Here is a 21,586-nt window from a genome sequence, read left to right on the forward strand (position 1 = left end):
TGGAGTTTGGAGTCACATGGGCAAGCACCTGCATACTTTGCTGAGTTACAAGGCGTGTCTGCCTTCTCTCAATGGGTCAATTGTGTAGCTGATGGTCCTTACTGGGCCATCAAGCAGGCTAGGCAGAGCTAACACCAACTTGTCTGGGGTGTCACTCAGAAGCACAGCACAAGTTTGAAATACAGAGAGTACAGAGCCAATATTCATAACTTCAACTACAAACATATGCACAGACAGCATAATCATAACCAGTAACCCATAACAAGGTCTTAGACACCTTATATGACCCACTTTACATAAGATTTAGTGCCACTACAGGACCTTGGTTGCAGCCATGTTCTATATGGTCCCAGATTATATCAATAATGTCACAAAGCTATTCTGGAATAGTTCCCTGTATGGACACACTGATTCTGGAAGAAGAATATTCACAGAGAGCTATTGCAGAGTAATTTATCCCGCAATAGCTATTCCAGCCAATTTTCCTATGTAGAACAAGCCCTAAGTCACAATCTGGTGTCTGATCACATTTTGCATTTGGGGAAATAACTTGTGACAGTCCTATACCTTGTGCAGATTACTTTCCTCTCTGCATTGGTTCAAATGTGCTGACTGCCACATTTTTGTAGGGGAGGTAGGGCAGAAGCCCTTTAGAGGCTGCTCGCCACCCTGAATTGTGACATGGGTCTAGACCACACCAAGAATTAAACTAGCGACTTACACATTTTTACTCCTCTGTGTTGACACATGATGGGGGCCACAACTGTGTTCTAAATTAGGTAGATAAGCATATGTGTCTGTATAAGAAAGCATACTAAATTTTGTACATTTAAAATTAAGCTTCTAGTAAAAAAGAAATGTGGTGGATGTATGGAAAGGGGAAATAGGTAAACATTTAACCAAGTCTGTGATCCAAATTTGTCTTCTCAAAAAACTTGATTCATTTCTACTCCTGAGAGAAATTCTTTGTACCATCCATGGCAAAGGCAAGAGTACATTCCCAGCATGAACAAATAGTAGAGGCCAATTCAAGACACCTCAGAAACAAATTCAGCAACTGAGTTGAATCTTAATCTACTGCAGGTTATTAGTGTACAGCTATGAACTTACTTTTTTTGAAAGATCTCAACATGACACCAAATTCTTGCAACATTTATACTGCGTGTACAAGTAATCAACCTGCAGATTGTGCTCCCATGGTAACTTGAAAAGTGTCACAGCACTCAGTGGGTTTAAAGAAATAAACTAACCTGTACAGACATAGTTCAAGAACAATAATGCACAGAAGTGATTCTAAAATATTACTACTAACAAGATAGCAAGTATGTCAGAACAGGAAGAGAGAAGTACGAGGAACATTATGAAAATGGTTCATGTCATTACACACATCAAGAATGCAGAATACACAGATTGTCAAGGAAGTTTTTCTGCATAATTTGTTGACCTTTTCAATAGTTACAGATACAAATAATTCATATTAAATACCCATATTGAAAGACAGCAGGTCAATCTCACTAATGAGGGGAGGGGTAGCTCAGTGGTTTGAGCATTGGCCTGCTAAACCCACGGTTGTGAGTTCAGTCCTCAAGGGAGCCACTTAGGGATCTGGGACAAAATCACTACTTGGTCCTGCTAGTGAAGGCAGGGGGCTGGACTCAGTGACCTTCAGGGTCCCTTCCAGTTCTATAAGATAGGTATATCTCCATATATTATATGTGGTTTGGTCTGTTCTAATCTTACAGATTACTTAATTTACAGGAACATTCTTTGAGATACAATCTTCTGCATGGGTCCTACTGTAGAAATGTGCACGTAAGAGCAAAATATTTTAACCAGTAGGGTCCTTTGAAGCTATGCATGTGCCCTTCACATCCTTGTGTCCCAGTCCTCAGTGAAGTTATAAAGGGCAGAACAGTCCCACTGCCACTCAGCTTCTTTAAAAGCAGCAAAGAGTCCTGTGGCACCTTATAGACTAACAGATGTATTGGAGCATGAGCTTTCGTGGGTGAATACGTCAGATGCATCAGTTTCTTTACTAACACATAATCCAGGTAAAGGACCCCATATCAGTAGAGGAGGAGTGCAGGTTGTGGGATTGGTGCAAATACAAAAGCATCTTGAAGAATTCCAATTACTATGAGGTAAGTAACTTCATTTTCTTCTTTGAGCATTTGCCCACAGATCCCACTATAAGTGACTAGCAGACACAACTTAAGGTGAGTGAGAGGAGTCCTATCTAAACAACATTAGGACAGCCCTTTCAAACTGGGTTGTAGGGATATTAAAGAAGGTTTATATTAGACATGGTTTATATGAAAAATGACTTATTGTTAATTGATGCCTCATAACTAAAGGTTTATGTTAAAAGTAAATTTGTGATTCTAACCTGCAAGCCACCAGCTGTGTCTGTTTGAAGCCTGCTCAAAGAAATACTTTGTATAAAACTTGTTAAACATTAATTAACTCTAAGTAAGCCAAAACAGTAGCTGTTATAGTGTATAAATAGAGACCCCCCCACCCTCTGTAAGTTTTCATCTCACTTTATCTTTGATTGTTAAAAGACAGGGAGTCTCACATAAATTGGTAACACCCCAAAAAGTAAAGAAACAGTGAAATAGATGTGATTAAGATAGAGAATGTATGTGACTGAATGGTTAGGGAGTTACCAGTCTGAAGAATTCAGTGTTGGCTGAAGAAGGTGTCAAGTGGGATCAACCAGATGACCCACCACACCTCAAAGGAAGGAAAAACAAGCATCTGACAGAATAGAGCCAGCCATCTGCTGATTGATTTAACAACAGCAGAATGAGGCAACTCCTATGAACTAACATAGGGAAAAATCCCTATAAAACTGGACTCTAAAGAATAAGGACTTTGAGTCTATGGTTCTGATACCAACCTCCAGGAGCATCAGATGCATCTGACACAGACTCGGCTCCATCCTCATGACCAAGATACCTGGCCAGTAACTTGGCATGAGCAACATCTAGGCTGGTAACTATAACATCTATACAGAACCTGAATGAATGATTGTGTGGATGAATATGTGTGCGTGTGTGTGTATAAGGAATAAGTAGTAATAGAAATAAGTAGGAAAACATTGTCTTTTGTTTTGTTATGGTATTTACAATAAATGTGGCATCTTTGCCTTATCCCTCTTAATAAGATCCTGCTGGTTTTTATTATATTGGTACAACATTTTGGTGGAGAATAGCGAAAGGGGGATTATTGGTATTTTTGCCTCACTTATTGTAAACCATTCTGTGTGCACACAACCGGTTCTACAGAGCACGGTTCTATTCTTGGTTAACCAAAACTGCTGGCCCCCGTGTGGGTAGCAGGAAAATAAAGAGCTCATAAGATTATTAACAAAACCTGCTGGCCCCCGAGTGGGTAGTAGGAAAAGTAAAACTGTTAACAAAACCTGCTGGCCCCCGGGTGGGTAGTAGGAAAAGTAAAATTGTTAACAAAACCTGCTGGCCCCCGGGTGGGTAGTAGGAAAAGTAAAATTATTAACAAAAACTGCTGGCCCCCGGGTGGGTAGTAGGAAAATTGTTAACTAAATCTGTTGGCCTCCGTGAAGGTAGCAGAAAAAGAAATATATATATATATATCAGGAGCAACAAGAGGGTCCCAGGGACCAGACAGTGCTGCTCGCTGAACAAAATTTAAAATGTTTAAGAAAAGGCAAGGGAAAACAGTCCCAGAGGAAGAAATGAAGTCAAAAGTAGCTTCTACCTCACCTTTTATTAAAGAGATAACGCCTTTTCAGAAAATTCTCCAAAGATATGGGCACAGTCCTTGGACTGAACAAGCCCTTGCAGATATCTGCACCATTTTGGACCTAGAGGATAGATTGGCCCAATATATCCTCATATGCAAACCCCTAAATGCAGTAAAAAGAGATGCTGCAGGGATCTGGCTGCTGTGGAAGGCTTGTAATGACAGCTACCTCCACCTAGCAGCCTGTAAAGAGGAAAAAAATACCTCTAAAAGAAAAACTATCCCAATTGAAAAAAGGGGTAGAAAATTGGAAAGTAATGGCTCATTGGGAAAAAGAGGCTTGGGACCCCCCAAAAAATGGGAAGAAAATATGTAAAACAACCATTGTAAGCTGCTCTTTTAGGAATTAGGGGCTATAGTGCTTAATATTTATCAGTTTGGGTTTTTTTTGTTGTGGTTGGTTGTTGTTCACAACTGTTGGGAAAATGTAAAAACAAAAAACTGCATCAAGATTTAAAGCCTCTGCTGCAAAAGCAGAGAAATAAAAATGTATGTACTACCCAAACCCAGTTAAGTGCCCTTAAGGTTGGGTACAGAGAGTTAAAACAGCACTCTCACATCTTACAACAGCAGTAACATCAGAAGAAGGAACATTTGAAACCCCAGAAGGGGCAGGTTTTTGGGACCTCTCTGGAGAGTGGGAAGGGGAATATTTGGGTAAATTCCTCCTCCCAGGGCCAGAATGCCATTGCAACAGTAACAACAGTGCCTGCTTCTGCCTCAGACCTCCAGGCCATGGCAAAGTGGCTGGGGATTTTAAAATGAAAAATTTTTTTTTTTGCACCACTTAATTAGCATTTGTGCAGCCCCAAGTACCAAACACACTGTGGCAGAGACTAAGCAGGGTCTGCCATGTGGAAGCACTGTGCTAATTTATTTCTAAGTTTCTATTTTTCAGGCTCTAAAACCAAAACATCAGGAGAGCTGGTACCAGCTGAAGAGTTATAAAATACCATGGTTATAGTGTCGCGACAAAGTCTGTGTTCAGTGTTCTGTGTTGCATGTTCTCTGTTGCGTGTTCTGTGTCTGTCTCTAGTGGTGTCCTGTGCTAGCATTGAGTCCAAAAAAAAAAAAAACTACATTAGACAGAGCAAATGTCTTTTCCTCTCTCTACTTCCCCCATGTCCATCCAACTTATCAATCACCACTTGTGTCCAAAAGACTTTGGTCCCCAGTGCATCAGGTTTATTTTTTGTTAGGTTTTCCACACTTTTCTCTATACACTCTGGTTCTACTTCCCCAAGTCCTAAAGGGTAGTTCTTGGGCCCCCATAACCTGTAAGACCTTGACCCATAATTGCAGGGCCCCATCTTTCAGGTCCCCAAAAACCTCTTAAGTACAACTGTTAAAAATAGGAAATTCTGCAACATTTTAGCAAATAAATGTTAGTTTAAGTCCAAATCAGCTTAACCTTGCATAACTGTGGTCCTCCAACAAAATCTTATTTGTTGTGTGTGCTTAAAAAGGTCCTAACCTCAGTAACTTTTATTGTTTGATGGCTATTGCAGCATCAAATGTACCCAATTATTGTAATGGTTATGGTTTTATTGTACTCCCAATTATTATAACTATAATTATTTGGATTTGTGTTTAGGTTATATCTGGTGTTTAGTCAATTGTAATGGTTTTAGTTATATTCACCTGGTTATAATTGTTTGGTTTGTTTACAGATCACCTGAGCCCTACCATAACAACAACTACTGTAATAATCATAAATCAAGGGGCAGAGTGTTATCAGCCCCCCCCCAGTAAATAAATGTAAATGCAATGTCAAATTACAACCTACATTATATCAGTAATGCTACATCCCTTCATAGTTGTCTTAGTATTAAATTGTATTTGTATTATTGAAATGTTAACCATGTGTTTCTGGATAAAAAGACTGTACACTAGATTGAAATCACAAACCCATGTTGCCTCACAGTACCTTCTTTTAAACAGGTTACATAGAAAGTGACACTAACGAGTATATGTATATCGTAGTGTCAAAAGGGGGATTATGTAGGGATATTAAAGAAGGTTTATATTAGACATGGTTTATATGAAAAATGACTTATTGTTAATTGATGCCTCATAACTAAAGGTTTATGTTAAAAGTAAATTTGTGATTCTAACCTGCAAGCCACCAGCTGTGTCTGTTTGAAGCCTGCTCAAAGAAATACTTTGTATAAAACTTGTTAAACATTAATTAACTCTAAGTAAGCCAAAACAGTAGCTGTTATAGTGTATAAATAGAGACCCCCACCCTCTGTAAGTTTTCATCTCACTTTATCTTTGATTGTTAAAAGACAGGGAGTCTCACATAAATTGGTAACACCCCAAAAAGTAAAGAAACAGTGAAATAGATGTGATTAAGATAGAGAATGTATGTGACTGAATGGTTAGGGAGTTACCAGTCTGAAGAATTCAGTGTTGGCTGAAGAAGGTGTCAAGTGGGATCAACCAGATGACCCACCACACCTCAAAGGAAGGAAAAACAAGCATCTGACAGAATGGAGCCAGCCATCTGCTGATTGATTTAGCAACAGCAGAATGAGGCAACTCCTATGAACTAACATAGGGAAAAATCCCTATAAAACTGGACTCTAAAGAATAAGGACTTTGAGTCTATGGTTCTGATACCAACCTCCAGGAGCATCAGATGCATCTGACACAGACTCGGCTCCATCCTCATGACCAAGATACCTGGCCAGTAACTTGGCATGAGCAACATCTAGGCTGGTAACTATAACATCTATACAGAACCTGAATGAATGATTGTGTGGATGAATATGTGTGTGTGTGTGTGTGTATAAGGAATAAGTAGTAATAGAAATAAGTAGGAAAACATTGTCTTTTGTTTTGTTATGGTATTTACAATAAATGTGGCATCTTTGCCTTATCCCTCTTAATAAGATCCTGCTGGTTTTTATTATATTGGTACAACAGGGTATCTGATCTAAAAGCTGCCACAATGGAGTAGCGATTTATAAATGTATGAACCGAACTGCAAGTAGCTGTCCTGCAGATCTCAGAAATAGGGACTCTCCCAAAGCAAGCTAATGATGTCATCTGACTGCTCTAACTCAAAAGAGAAGAGGTAGTGTACTAAGTAGAAAATTTAATGCAGTCTAACTCATTTAGAGAGTGAGAGGAAGCAGCCTGCCCATTGGATTTATCACCAAAAACCACAGACTGGATGATTTATGAAATGGCTTTGTTCTGATCTGATAAGCAGATACAGCCATGAGACCTAGTATGTGGAAGTTAGCCTCTACAGGAAAGTTGAGCTGGGGGGAGGAAGATACCTGTAAGTGGGTAAGTTGATTTATATGAAAATCCAAAACCATCTTTGGTAAAAATTTCCGATGTGGCCTGAGAGTAATCCTGTCTTTATGGGGTGGGGGGAACAAAGCAAAACATTGTTTGGAGTGGCTGCCCTCAAAGCCTAAAAACACTGAGGGATGGGACCAAATCAAATTATTTTTTTTGCAGATATAGCAGCAAAATTAACTCTAACATAGCTATAGCCAGCCCTGAGTGTTTCAAAGACAAATATTCCAAACCAGTCCAAGAGCTGAATATGTCTCTGAATGGACAACAAAAAATAATTCCAATTAGCATGGTATGCCCTTATAGGAGAGTCTTTTCTGCTCTGGGACAAAACATCCTAATCCAGCTTCTATCCACAGAACTAAGCCAACAAGCCTCCAAGCTGTCAGATGTAGACATGCTGGGTCCAGGTGGAGATCCAAAGGTCGATGGTAATTACAGCCCATGCATCCATAAAATAAGGAGATTGTCAGAGAACGGAAAGAAGGGGTAAAGATTCTCTACAACTGTGGAAGCCAGTAAATAATTAACAAGGATTTGAAGAGATCTTAATGAATGTTAGTTAGCAAGAGTCAGGCCATACTGTAACCTTAATGACGTAAGACTTGTAGGAGCAAAGATAGTGCGAGGCGACAGGACAGGAACTGTGTACAAAGTTATTACGACCTTGCAATCACTAACCAAAATGCAGGCTTGCTTTTCCTAGGATTGAGACAAATAAGATAAGCCTTTTTGCTATGTATAAACAAAATGTAGTTGTTGCTTTTTACTGTCTGTATTATTGTTAGAAATTGTCTGTAAAAGGTATAAAGGCTTGCTGTGATTGTTTACCAGTGGAGAGACCTGTCCAGGACTGGGGTGACCCTGTGTCCTATGGCACTCTCTCCCTCCATGGTAATTACTGGAGAAATTAAAGTATTTGGTTTTGCTGCACCCAAACAAAAGCGAGAACTGAGTTTTTCTTCGACAATTTGGGGGCTCGTCCGGGATGGCAACGCCCACGGACCCACAGACAACTACTACGGATCATTCCCCTTCGAACCCCATGGCGCCACATGAGAGGTATGAGACCTTTTGAAATCTCTATTGGGGTATCGGAGGAGGACTTTCCGTGAGGACGTCTGTCTCTGTTGGGCTCACGCCATCTGAACTTATTGACTGTGCAGCAGGATCAGATGCAAAGTGGTATTGGGGAGAGGCCCCAATAAGGTTAGTTTATAGCAGTACTGGGAACTGCTGAGTTGGCCAAGGAAATGCATAAGGTAATGCATAAGGTAATGCATAGGTAAATGCATTAGAATGCACCGGTGCTGAGGGGTTTTTACCGCCTCAAGAGGGGTTGTCATACCGCCTCATGGTATTGGTCCGGACCAGGTAAAGATGCATCATGGTTAAAAAAAAAAAAAAAAAAAAAAAGGAAGAAAAAGAGGCTTTGGGGTGTGTGTGTGTACACCAGTGTGAGTGGCTGTTACCGGGCTAGCCCGGTAACTAGTGGATCTTTAGGAGATCCGACCCACGGTGGGCTGACTCAGCCCGGCATAGTCCAGCGAGGAAGCTGCCTGGGTCTAGGGGTGTGTGAACCCATCTTCCCTCCCCTTTCCCTTCCGTGTGGGCTACTGACAGTCTGATCATCTCCTTGGTTTTTGAGCCGCTAGCACGGACAGGACACCCTCTCTGTGTGTGTAAGTGGAAAATGGGTAAGGGACAGTCTAAATATTCCACCTTACCCCCTAAGGGTGCCCCAGCATATTACATGTACGTACATTATGGTCCTAAAACCTGCAGGTATTTAAATGATTGGAATCTGTACACGCGTGAAAAATTCATTTAAACAATGCCCATTAGAAGGTACCTTCAATCTAGATAAGATCATATATCTCAGTGGAGCTTTAATCACAGAGAAAAGCCTCTGACACAGTGTGAGCAATTTGTCTCGGAACGGGTTAATTTGAAATTCGGCTTAGCCCTGAGATAAAGGAGAAGTTGTTTTGTCTTCAAGGTCATGAATCAGTGCGGACTATGCTAAGTGCAAAGGCTGTACAAGTTACAGAATTGGAATTATATTTGCAAAGCTTAACTTCCCAGTGAGACATGTGTGAGTATTGAAGTGGTTTAAGGCTTGGGGCATTCATGTTTTTCCTGTGTGAGGTGGGAGCATTCCCAAAACTCTCCATTGTTGTTTTATTATTTTTAATGAAGCTTTAAAATTTGATTGTATGCTCTGTCAGTCTGATCACCTGACATGAGGGATAAATTAGTAACAGGAATTTGTCACAGTTTGGTGTGCAATTAATAATGGGGGGGCCCTGCAGAATTTACACCATCTCTCTGTTTACCCTTGTTATTTTGTGTTTGCTTTGTTTGGTATTGTTGGTTGCATGATTAAAGGTGAGCTCTAATAGAATAAGGAAACACTATTTAGCTTTGGCTCTGTTTTGTTTAACCGGTTACTGATGTTTTCCTGCTCTGTTCATTTGGGCGTTAGGTGTGTGAGCGGAACTGAACTTCTCGTTCGTAATTCCTCAGGGTGGAAGCCATGTGTGCGATGAAGCTCTGAGGTTGTCCTGAGATTTTTACAGTCCCGCCCCCCCCCCCCCCCCGTAGCGGACAATATAATAGAAGTAGAAAAATTTGGCTTAGACTGTAATTTTCTCTGCTTTCTGTGTAATTTTCTTTTCTGTTTAAGTGTCAGCAGACAAATGGGTGGGTCTCTGGGTAGACCCCCAAAGGGGTTTGGATTATGTGTTAAGTGAATGGCCATGTATTTTTGCCCAGGTGGCAAGCCTTACTAGGGAGGACTCAGGTAGTCTTGTGAGTAGAAATGTTTTGGGGACAAGACCAGAAGGGTGGGGGCTAGTTGAGTAGCCCACCCTCCTAGCTAAGAACTGGTTGTGGAACAAGCTCGTGTCCATGGATGGGACGATTCAGTGAGGAAAAAAGGATCGGGCCCAGGCGGACAGGCAACAGACAAAGAGATTTGGAAAACAGGTTGGAAACTTTTGAGGGTGTAGTGGAAAGAAGGAGTAAGTGAATATAAGCATGAGGATTTCAAATACTCAAGAGGATATTTGGAATGGTGATTTGAGTTGATAAAAGTGGCTGTTGGAAGGGAAAAGCAAGTGATTTTTAAGAGAACAGTTTTTGGTGTCTATGAAATGTTTGTAAATAAATTCAGGCAAAGAACTTATTAGATTGCAATCATTTGGCTATGAACAATTTTGTTAAATCAGTTGAAGAATGTATACAGTGCTATGTGATGAGAATTTTATTAGGCTCTACAGGCACTATAAGTGGTGATGTTTTCTTTCAGTGTTTAAAAGCAGGAGTTAAAAGAAATAAAAAGCAAGCCGGAAATAATCTGTGTTACTGCAAATTAACTAACTGATAAGGTAAAGGCCTCTGAAACCAAGGCTGTCTAAGAAACACATACGAGAAAATATGGGGTAATTCCTCTGTTTTGCCTAGAATCAACAAGAGTATTTGTATATTTTAAGTATTTAATTGCCCAGACGGGGTGGACCTCTGTTTTTGTCTTTCAGATAATCAAAGAAAACTAATGCCAGCAGCACAGCATTCAACGTACCTTGATTTACTGGCACAGTAAAAAATTATGTTGTGTGTTCTATGTTCTGTCTTGTTGTGTTTTTTTTTTTGTGTGGCCAGAATTGTTGTGTTTAATATTTTCATGAGATGGTCTGATTTGATATCAAGCGGAAATGTTGGATTGAGATGCAGATACTTGTTTTGTTCAATTTAGAATACAAAGTGTTTGGTTACATCAGAAAATGTGATATACTAAAGTCTAATACATTTTCTTAAGTAAGAGAAAGAAACTACATTGGCCAAATCTTTTAATTGAGAATTGTTGTTAAAATTTGCATACTGACAGTCTTTGGAAGCGAGGACATGAAAAGTTAACCCACTCCCCATATTGTACAAGGGATCCTTCTGGCTACCTCAGACTTTTAGCCAGCGGGCTGGGGATGGTGGATAGCTATTGGACTAGAAGTTATATTAAGTGGACTTCTCAAAGTGGGTGTGCTTGTCCTGGCTTGTCCTTCCAAAGTTCTGTAATAAGGTTATTTTAGTGAAAGGGTATATGTGGCATACATTGAATGATAATACTTCTGTACTGTATAACGGTACTGTTTATGTGTTCATGGTATGAAAAAGGTGTATAATTGAAGAGTAAAAGTTTTTTTTTTTTTTTTTTTTAACCTACAAAGAAGCCAAGAAGAGAATGGCTAACCTGCGCTGGCCCCAGTCAAGGACACCGCTTGGCTGCCTACCAAGAGAAGGGGGGGGGGAACGCTGGGACAGTGGAACGCCGGAACGGGACTTACAAAAAATAAACTGGCCAAGATTTGTGCTGAGACACACTTAAAGTGGCCAGATGCCCTTCCTTTGGCACTGATGTGTATGAGAGCCATTCCCAATCGAAAGACTGGACTCAGCCCTCATGCAGTTTTGACAGGACGCCCAATGTGACTACCAACTGCATCCCCACTAACCCCAGCTCAGATGGACATTCATTTGCTGGATAACATAATGCTTAAATATTGTCAGGCACTAATGAAATGTGTTAAGTCTTTTTATACACAGGTGATGGAAGCACTACCAAAGGATCCTGTGCAACCTTGCCACTCGTTGGAACCAGGAGCCTGGGTCTACATCAAGATCCATCAGCGAAAGACTGCCTTGGCTCCATGCTGGAAAGGCCCTTTCCAAGTCCTGCTGACTTCCGACACCGCTGTGAAGTGCCACAGACTGACTGCTTGGACCCAGGATTCTCACTGCAAAAAGACCCCTCCACATCAGAAGAATTTTCCTATTGATGATTAGCCTATTCTTTCTTCTAGTTCTACTGTGCTTCTGGACAGCTTCTGGACAACCTCTCCCTTGTCCACTGACAGACCAACTGTGCCTTTAGACTTTTCTAGAAAAAGCACAGCTATTACAGGGTGATATGTGCTGGAAACCTCTCCCCTGTAGGATGCTAAACCTTGATTGTTTTGGGAACGAAGAAGAAGCACTCACTCCACTGACATTGCCAAAGTCCAGGAATTCCTGACTGAAAAGGACACTGAGAACTGACCCTGGTGAAGAAACAAAGAATTGCATACTGGCAGGAAGAAATTTGTGGGACCCATGCTTGGGACTGTGGTATTAATTGGATTTTGGGGTTTATTCTACAGGCTGCGCCCTGTGTTCTGGATAAATCCTTCAGTATGTATTGCCCTCCCTAATAGGATTTTAACTGACATTACCCTTATCCAGTTTTCTACATACCCAAATTGCTCACAAGGGGCTGCCATTAGATTAGCACAACAAATGGCCTGGGTTATTTCCTCTGGACAAAAAAGGGAATTGACCAGATCCCTGTGGGCTGGGGCCAATAGTGTAGTAGTCATTTGGACTATTCTTAAAGGCCAAGAACATGATAAGAAATTGGGGCAACTAGAAAAGGCCACTAGTCTTATTTTTGAAGCTCAGCTATCTTAAGTACAGGCTGGAGTTGGTGAGTTACATGTCATTTCCACCCTTAGTTCTATGACCCAGAGGGAGACTGACAGAGATGGTATTGAATATCACTGAGGCTGAGAAGGCATTGCAGTGGGATCTGGACCAGACTTGGCCCACTGCCCTTACAGACACGTCAGGAGTACCATCTGATCTGTGGTCATGAAGACATACTTGGACACTTTCTGGATGGAAGTGTGGACATTCCCAGTGCTCCTTCCAAGCATATGGACCGGTTAGGGTGGGTGTGGGCTCCCACATACCGAATCCTGCTGGGTCCATGGGGAGGATGCCTGTGGGACTGTAATTATTTACCGAGACATCTGGGAAATTAGGCCACCTGGTATACCTACCTGATTTATAGACGGTACCCCTAGAATACCACCTGACAAGATATACATATTGATCTTACCACTGCTGCAGGCAATTATATCATTTACTGGCCTGCAGATAGAATGCAGATAGAATGTTGCAAGAAGCTCTTAGATTTTAGGTATATTTTGATTGGACTAGAATAATGCCTGATCGGTTTCAAAATTTGCTTTCATTGTTACCAAAGGTTCAAAGAATCTCTGAATTGCAAGGGCAAATTCCCATGCTTTAGAATATATATCAAGCTGGAAGGAATGCCTTTCATACAGCTTATAGAGTGTTTACTTTATGTACTAGGTATGATGTTTTGTGCTTTGTGTTCTCAATTGTACTACAGCCCCATTATATTATTCCTATGGGATTGTTATTGTTTGTGGTGTTGTTAGTTAATTTAGGATTATATTATTGTTGTTGTTGTTGTAGATAACGTAAGAATAGCAATGCCTTTCATGTTCATGCTAATCATGCATTGTCATTACGTCCCATGACGGTTGACATGTTTGCTGTAGAATCTGAAGTCCATGGTTTCATGCGAATTGAGATTTGAAATTGTTTGTTGTACTAGAAGTACAAAAGGGGGGAGTGTGGAAGCCAGTAAATAATTAACAAGGATTTGAAGAGATCTTAATGAATGTTAGTTAGCAAGAGTCAGGCCATACTGTAACCTTAATGACGTAAGACTTGTAGGAGCAAAGATAGTGCGAGGCGACAGGACAGGAACTGTGTACAAAGTTATTACGACCTTGCAATCACTAACCAAAATGCAGGCTTGCTTTTCCTAGGATTGAGACAAATAAGATAAGCCTTTTTGCTATGTATAAACAAAATGTAGTTGTTGCTTTTTACTGTCTGTATTATTGTTAGAAATTGTCTGTAAAAGGTATAAAGGCTTGCTGTGATTGTTTACCAGTGGAGAGACCTGTCCAGGACTGGGGTGACCCTGTGTCCTATGGCACTCTCTCCCTCCATGGTAATTACTGGAGAAATTAAAGTATTTGGTTTTGCTGCACCCAAACAAAAGCGAGAACTGAGTTTTTCTTCGACAAACGAATCCAAGTTTCTTTGAACTCAGCATAAAACATGCCACCTCCAGCCTTATAAAAAGCATGCTGTCATAGTAGTAGGGCTTCTTCTCTTTCAAAAGAGAGGCCTTTTTCTTATTTCAGTACCAACAAAAGGATCCTAATTTTTCTAGAAAGATGGAGGCCTCTACCTGGAGAATAAGAGAGATCTGGTTTACTTCCCCTTCTGCAATTGTAAAGACCAAAAGACTCAGAATCCTTCAGAAAGTGAAGCACTTTGTCAGTTCTTGACTTCAAAAACCCTCAAAAGGAAGGTCCTCAATTGTGGCTTGAACCTCGTTTGAAATGCCTGACAACTGCAGCCATGGTGTTGTCTGCATAGAGACTGCAGTGGCCATTGACCATGCTCTAGCATCAGAGGCATCCAGTGAGACCTGCAAATCAGTCTTCGTCACTAACTGACCTTCCATAGCCACTGCCTTCAATTACTCTCTGGTCTCTTGAGGAAGCTTACCCATTAACTGTAGCACTTTGTCTCACTGCAGGAAATTGTACTTCACTCACAAGACTTGATAGTTGGCTATATGAACCTGAAAACTTGCAAAGGAGTAAACTTTTCTCCCCAGAACGTCCATCTTCTTGGGCTCTTTATCTCTGGGCATAGATTTAGGCGGCCCAAGCAGCTCAGAATTTTCATGAGCCACTGTCACAACCAAAGTTTCAGGGATTGGATGAGTAAAAAGTACTCAAAACCCCTTAGGGCGAACTTGGTACCTGCAATCTCCCCTCTTAGATGTGTCCAAGACAGATTCCAGGGTCTGCCACAGGTCCTTGACAGGCTCAAGAATGCCTTCATTAGTAGGCATGGAATCTCTAAGATGTCTGCCATTCTTTTAAGGAAATCATGGAAGGCCTTGAAATAGTCTATTGTGGATGTATTAGATGGAGCCATAACTTTGTCAGGTGACAAAGATCACATGGTCAGGTGAATAGGCTGATCCTCATATTTCTCAAGGAGGTATACTTCCTTGCTATGAGGTTCTTGCTCAAACTCTGAAGGAGTTCATGGTAAGAGGACTGTGGCACTTGTAGATGATTCTTTAGAAGGATGTAACCTTACACAGGATCTTGATGCAGCTGAATACAAAGCAGAGAGGGTGAGGCCAAGGATTCCACAGAGGCCAATAGAGTCAGGACTGAGTCTCATAAAGGAAGGGCAAATGGTTCCCCATAAGTGGAAACCAGAACATGAGAGCACACTGAAGCATGGGATCTGTGATGAGAGGGGCTCCTTTCCAAGGCTACACTCAGGAATCAACCTAGGCAAAGAAGATCTCATAGGTGAAGGGCTCCTGCTGCCATGTGAAGGTGATGCATTTAACAGAATCCTTCTAGAGGAGCTAATTCCTGAGGCATAGGAACAGAAAGACTCATAGCATGAGGAGGCATTGGTACTTGTCACAAGGCACCCTCAGGGTGGGGCAAGGGCAATAGCCCTGTGGTTAAGTCAATATGGCTGAGCTCAGCCTCAGGGCTCCATGGCTGGCACCAATAGGGCTCTCCTCGTATGCGGGAAAGTGTGGCTTAATGTCCAGAGTCAATAGGGCTCCCCTTGGTGGCAGGGAAGCATGGCCCTATGGCCAAAGTCAATGGGACTCCCCTTTGCTGCAGGGAAATGCAGCCTAATGGCCAGAGTCAATAGAAGGGGGTTTTGTACGCCACTCCCGAAAGGGGGGGTGGCTGGGTAGGGGGACCCAGGCCCTCTCATCTCCACCAGGTCCCAGCCCTGGGCCCTGGTAGTGGCGAAGGGGTTCACCACAAAGACGATGGGGAATCTGACCACAACACACAGACTGCTCCAGGGACACTGGCTAGTCCCTCCCTGGGCTACTTCCTACCTTGACTCCTGCAGTGGAAGTGTTCTCAGACTCTCCAGGCCCCTTGGATGGCATAGCCCTTGGCAGCTGCAATGTCTCTGGGGCATCTGCCAGTATCCTGGTGCCAGCATCCCCCACTCTCATGGCTTGGGCTTCCAGCTGCTTCTCTGCTGGAGCTGAAGAGTGCATCCTTCCTCCTCAGCGGTCAGCCCAGACTGAGCTGAGTTGCTCCCTTTTATACTGCAGCAGTTGGAGCATACTCAGTAGGGGTGAGGGGGCGTGGCTTCCACTGCCAAGAGTACTGGTTTAACCCTTTCATCTCCCGTGCAGGGCAAGTTTACCCCATCACAGTACTGTAGAGGTTGGATGCAGAGAAATTTTCATCTTTGGTACTCAGGGCTCTGGTATCAGCAGAGACTTGGATAGCACAAATACAGGAGAGACATCCAAAAAGCGGATTCTGGTTCCAGAGTAATGGTATATAAAAGCAGCCTTGGTGGACATAGGAAACAGTACTGATGGTGATGGAATTGTGACAGTGGTACCAGCGCGGAGGTCTTAGAATTCTTATCAAGATGTGGTACCAATGCCAATGATGCCAAGGAAGTAATGCCAGTCACCAAAGATAGACGACACTTTGAAACTGTTTTTGAAGTCGGAGCAGACTGCTTTTGAGGGGGAACCTCAGAATCTACACTACACAATGAACTTTCCATTAGAAATAATATTAATGGGCATGATAAGCCCTTTGTGGAAGCTCAGAAAAAAAGTTACAAGTGGCACACTCAGAGATATGAGACTCCCCTAAACAAAACATTTTGTATGTGCATCATTGGCGAGCATAGATATCTTGCAGGCAGGGCATATTTTAAAGCCCAGAAACCTATTCTCAGCCATCAGACATATTCAAAAGAAAGAAAAATAAAACTTATCAAAACTAATTCTAAATGTAAGAACTATGGGGAAGCTGGAGGCCACCCTGGGCTCTGACTCGCTACCATGGGCAATGAAAAAGACATGCATGGTGGTTGAGGCTGCTCTGTCCTTTTTACCCTTGCTGTAGGGGGTGTAAGGGTAAGCAGGATGCATGCATAGCCCCAATGGACACTTCTGGCTAAAAGATTCTTGGCTCACACACCTATAGTGATATCCATGTGGACAAATGCTCAAAGAAGATACTTCTAAGTCATATACGATAGGCTTTTATCTGGCTGCAGCGCCCAACAGATTCACACCTTGGAAGTTTATCTCCGTGATCCTTTGTACTCTTATCAAAAGATGCTGAACATTTCAAAAGCACAAAGACCTTATCTCAGTATTCTTGTAGATTTTAAATTGGCTAGATTAATCTATTTCTAGGGGCTATAGCCATAATTGATAAATCATACACATGCGAACTCTGAACATGCTCACATAAGAGGTAATTAATGTTGGGATAGAGTACCCTTAGTATCACTAGGCATGTCTCTGGTTTCATTAAAAATCGTAATAAATTGACAGGTTTCAGAGTAGCAGACGTGTTAGTCTGTATCCGCAAAAAGAACAGGAGTACTTGTGGCACCTTAAAGACTAACAAATTTATTTTAGCATGAGCTTTCGTGAGCTACAGCTCACTTCTTTGGATGCATAGAATGGAACACACAGACAGGAGATATTTATACATACAGAGAACATGAAAAGGTGGAAGTATGCATAACAACAGGAAAAGTCTAATCAATTGAGATGAGCTATCATCAGCAGGAGGAAAAAAAACTTTTTGAAGTGATAATTAAGATGGCCCATAGAAGGTGTGAGGAGAACTTAACATAGGGAAATAGATTCAATTAGTGTAATGACCCAACCATTCCCAGTCTCTGTTTAAGCCCGAGTTAATTGTATCTAATTTGCATATTAATTCGAGTTCAGCAGTTTCTCTTTGGAGTCTGTTTTTGAAGTTTTTTTGTTACAAAATTGCCACCTTCAAGTCTGTCACTGAGTGGTTAGAGAGGTTGAAGTGTTCTCCCACTGGTTTTTGAATGTTATGATTCTTGATGTCAGATTCGTGTCCATTTATTCTTTTGCGTAGAGACTGTCCAGTTTGGCTAATGTACATGGCAGAGGGCCATTGCTGGCACATGATGGCATATATCACGTTGGTAGATGTGCAGGTGTACGAGCCCCTGATGGCATGTCTGATGTGATTAGGTCCTATGATGGTGTCACTTGAATGGATATGTGGACAGAGCTGGCATCGGGCTTTGTTGCAAGGATAGGTTCCTGGGTTAGTGTTTATGTTGTATGGTGTGCGGTTGCTGGTGAGTATTAGCTTCAGGTTGGGAGGCTGTCTATAAGCGAGGACTGGCCTGTCTCCCAAGATCTGTGAGACCAGTGGGAGAACACTTCAACCTCTCTAACCACTCAGTGACAGACTTGAAGGTGGCAATTTTGCAACAAAAAAACTTCAAAAACAGAGCTGGATAAGAGGTGGACTGAGGAAGGTTCTAGGCTGTAGCTTACAGTGAAGCAGAGAGAAAAAGGCAGACAGATCCAGTAACTTCAAGGACACCACTTTTCTGATCTAATGAAGTTATTTGTTCTGTGTTAGAGGAAAGCTACAATTTCAGATGTCAAAGGTGTTGGTTTCACAAGTTGATGTCATTTTGGTGGCTCACACACATTTTGATATTGGTGACACAAGTTGGTGTAATTTTGACTCTATTCAGGAAAGCAACAACTCTGAAAGTGTCCCTAGCCTGTTTGCCAGAAGCTGGGAATGGGCCACTTGATGATTACCTGTTCTGTTCATTCCCTCTGGGTCACCTGGCATTGGTCACTGTCAGAAGACAGGATGCTGGGCTAGATGGACCTTTGATCTGACCCAGTATGGCCATTCTTATGTTCTTATAAAGTGACAGATGTCATGATAATTAACTAATCTGCATACACGCTTCCCGCATGATGCTATGGATACAAAGGCTAACAGTGTCTTTGGATGTATGAGTAGGGAAACAGCAGGAAGAAGTGAGGTGACATGACCTGTATATACAGCACTGACGAGATTACAGAAAGACAATTTGTTACTAGATAGTTCTTTATATCGGACAAAGGCATAACATCCTCCAATAGGCTGGAAGATAAAGCTCATGGGATTGGAGGATTCTCCATCATTTGAAGTCTTTCAGATTGGATGACTTTCTAAAAGATCAACCAGAAATTATTAACCTGATGTAGTAATTACTGGGTGAAATATCATGGCTTGTGTTATACAGATCAGGCTAGGTCTTCATAACGGTCCCTTTAGGCCTTAAAATGCATGAAAAAGAACAGCTTATTTTGTATACACCATTCTGTAAATGTAAGACACAGACCTGTGAGATTCCCACCATAGAATCAGTTCGGGGGGAGGGGGCGGAAAGGAGAGTCTTCATGGAAATTTGTCCAGCTGCCAACTCATCAAGTCAAAAGAGGAAAGTTCATCAGTCTGGAATGGAAGAGCTCATGAGGAGATATATTTTCAATGCACTTGTTTAGCACAGGACAAAAAACAGTGTATATATTTCAGGAAAGAATTATAATTCGTTTTTTTTTAAAAATCTCAATTTTATTAGGATGTTAGTAAATTATACAGGATAAAATTCAGGAATCCATCAGCAATGGTCATCAATGTGTGCTCATTTTTATTTTACTTACATACACTCATGTGAATTTACACAATTTCATTTCTTTTCATTTTTATTCACTATCTTCACAAAGTGGATGCAGCAGGTCTTCCATCAGTAAATTTAATGAAAAACATTTCTCTTAGGCAAGGCACAAAGAATTTAGACAAATTTTCAGTAATTTTTGATTAATCCCAGGTTTTTTTTTTTTTACATTAAGTACAAAGACAACAAGTTAAATAGTCACAAAATATTTCAGTGATACATAAAATCAGTTGTGACTGCAGCATAATGCACAATTCAAAGCAGTCCAAGATGTAAACTGTTTACCATAATTACTAACTAAAAGAGCTTGTGTGTGAACATTTTCAACAACCTCCATCATTAATAAATTAATATTACTGCTCTTTTGTTTTAACCTCTCATTTGAAAACATTTAGAAATTCCATAGCAAACAATGGAAAATTCCAAGAATGAAAAGAGCTGAGATAAGAACTATTTCAAGGCCATTTGACAGCCTTAAACCAAGTATACACACAACCAAAAATGAGTTAATGCTTTAAACTAACTCTAATTAGACATTTAGAATGAACACTTCTAAGCATATGAATCTGTAAGAAAATATGAAAAACTTGCAACAGTTTCAGAGGTGTTCTCGTCGTGGACAAAGTAGTATGGTGTATGGTAGTTACAAACAATGTTCCAACAACTGTAGAAAGTAATATTTCTAAATTTGTTGTGACTACATTTCTTAGGTGACCAAAATGCTCAGGACAACCATCTAAGAACTTATTTACAAAATAAAAGCTTATTTCAGTTTCAAATGTATAAAAATCAGTTTTGGCACTACCCATAAGGCAATGCACAATATACCCCTTACATAGTAAATGATACAATGAAAGGAAATAAATTCTATGCAATATTATTTAAAGGGACACGGTCAATTTAAAAATCACACAAGTGCACACCATTAAAAGTCAACATTAGCAAATAATTACCTCATATGGAGATCAGAGATAGTGAAGATTTTCTTTATATTTGCAACAGAAAATATCTGTACTATATTTGATACCACTGTGCATTGCTTTTTGGTAGTGTCTGATGTTTTCATGACTATCAATAATTTGTAGAACTAGTTTTCTTACCTACAATTAATAGCAACACATTAGGAACCTGATTCTGAATCCATGGAATGAAAAGAAAACAAGTCGTCTTGCTCTCAAGTTTTGCCACTGGCTTTTACGAGAGCAAGGAGAGTTTTGTCACTCGCAGGAGAAAGATAAATAGACAAAATACATTTAAAAAATTTAATCTCTGTTATTGATACCAATAATTTCTTTTTACATTTCCATCAGTTTGGGCAATGAAAATTAACTCATCCAGTTTCAGTTTCTCAGTGTTGTAACGTTTGGACTGAAAAGATTGCAAGCAGAAGTTTATTTGTAATCAGTTGTTTCCACTGGAATTCTAATAAATCAACGAAAACTTATTAGCCTTGAAATTTTTAAGAGCTTTTTCAAAACCGAAGGTTAGGGACAAACTTCAATTCACAGTGTCCCTTTAAAGCTGAGCAAGCGTAAGATTATTTTAGACTACCAAGAAGCCTGTAACACTTGGTTATGCAAACAAAACCTAATAAGTCAGCATGCATATTTAAGATGAAACAAAAAATAAATTTTACAAGATGTTTAAATAATCCAAAGGCGCAAAAAAAAAAAAATTTACCCTTCTTAAGAGCATTCTCATAAAACGTGGAAACTTTGGAACACAAATCAAGTTATTAAAATATTCTGTTCAATGTTCATACAAATAACATTCCTACAATTACAAGTATACATACAATCAAGATACTTTTCATTGTTACCTAATATTTAATTACTTAAATTTACAAGACAAACATAAATAAAGCTGTTAAAACAGGCAAGTACAGTACTGGTCTGTTATTCAGCACAAATTGTTTTGTACTTCTTTCTTCTTGAAACCCCATCAGGTTAGAAGTTTGTGAAGTCATTCTTCAAATCTAAAAATAAAGATCAAGAGAATTAGACTCCTATGTACATGT

General features: G+C 40.6%; 1 protein-coding gene across 1 annotated transcript in view; it reads right to left on the reverse strand.

Moving 5' to 3' along the window:
* Nucleotides 1–19,539: 19,539 nt before the first annotated feature.
* GNAI1 (G protein subunit alpha i1) overlaps nucleotides 19,540–21,586 on the reverse strand; it is a 59,818-nt gene continuing 57,771 nt past the window's right edge. The window contains exon 9 of the mRNA XM_044983010.1: nucleotides 19,540–21,544. The gene's annotated coding sequence lies outside the window, so the exon portion shown is untranslated. The remainder of the gene's footprint in view (nucleotides 21,545–21,586) is intronic.

This window comes from Mauremys mutica, chromosome 1, assembly GCF_020497125.1.
Source record: "Mauremys mutica isolate MM-2020 ecotype Southern chromosome 1, ASM2049712v1, whole genome shotgun sequence".
In the NCBI taxonomy this organism is placed as follows: domain Eukaryota; kingdom Metazoa; phylum Chordata; order Testudines; family Geoemydidae; genus Mauremys; species Mauremys mutica.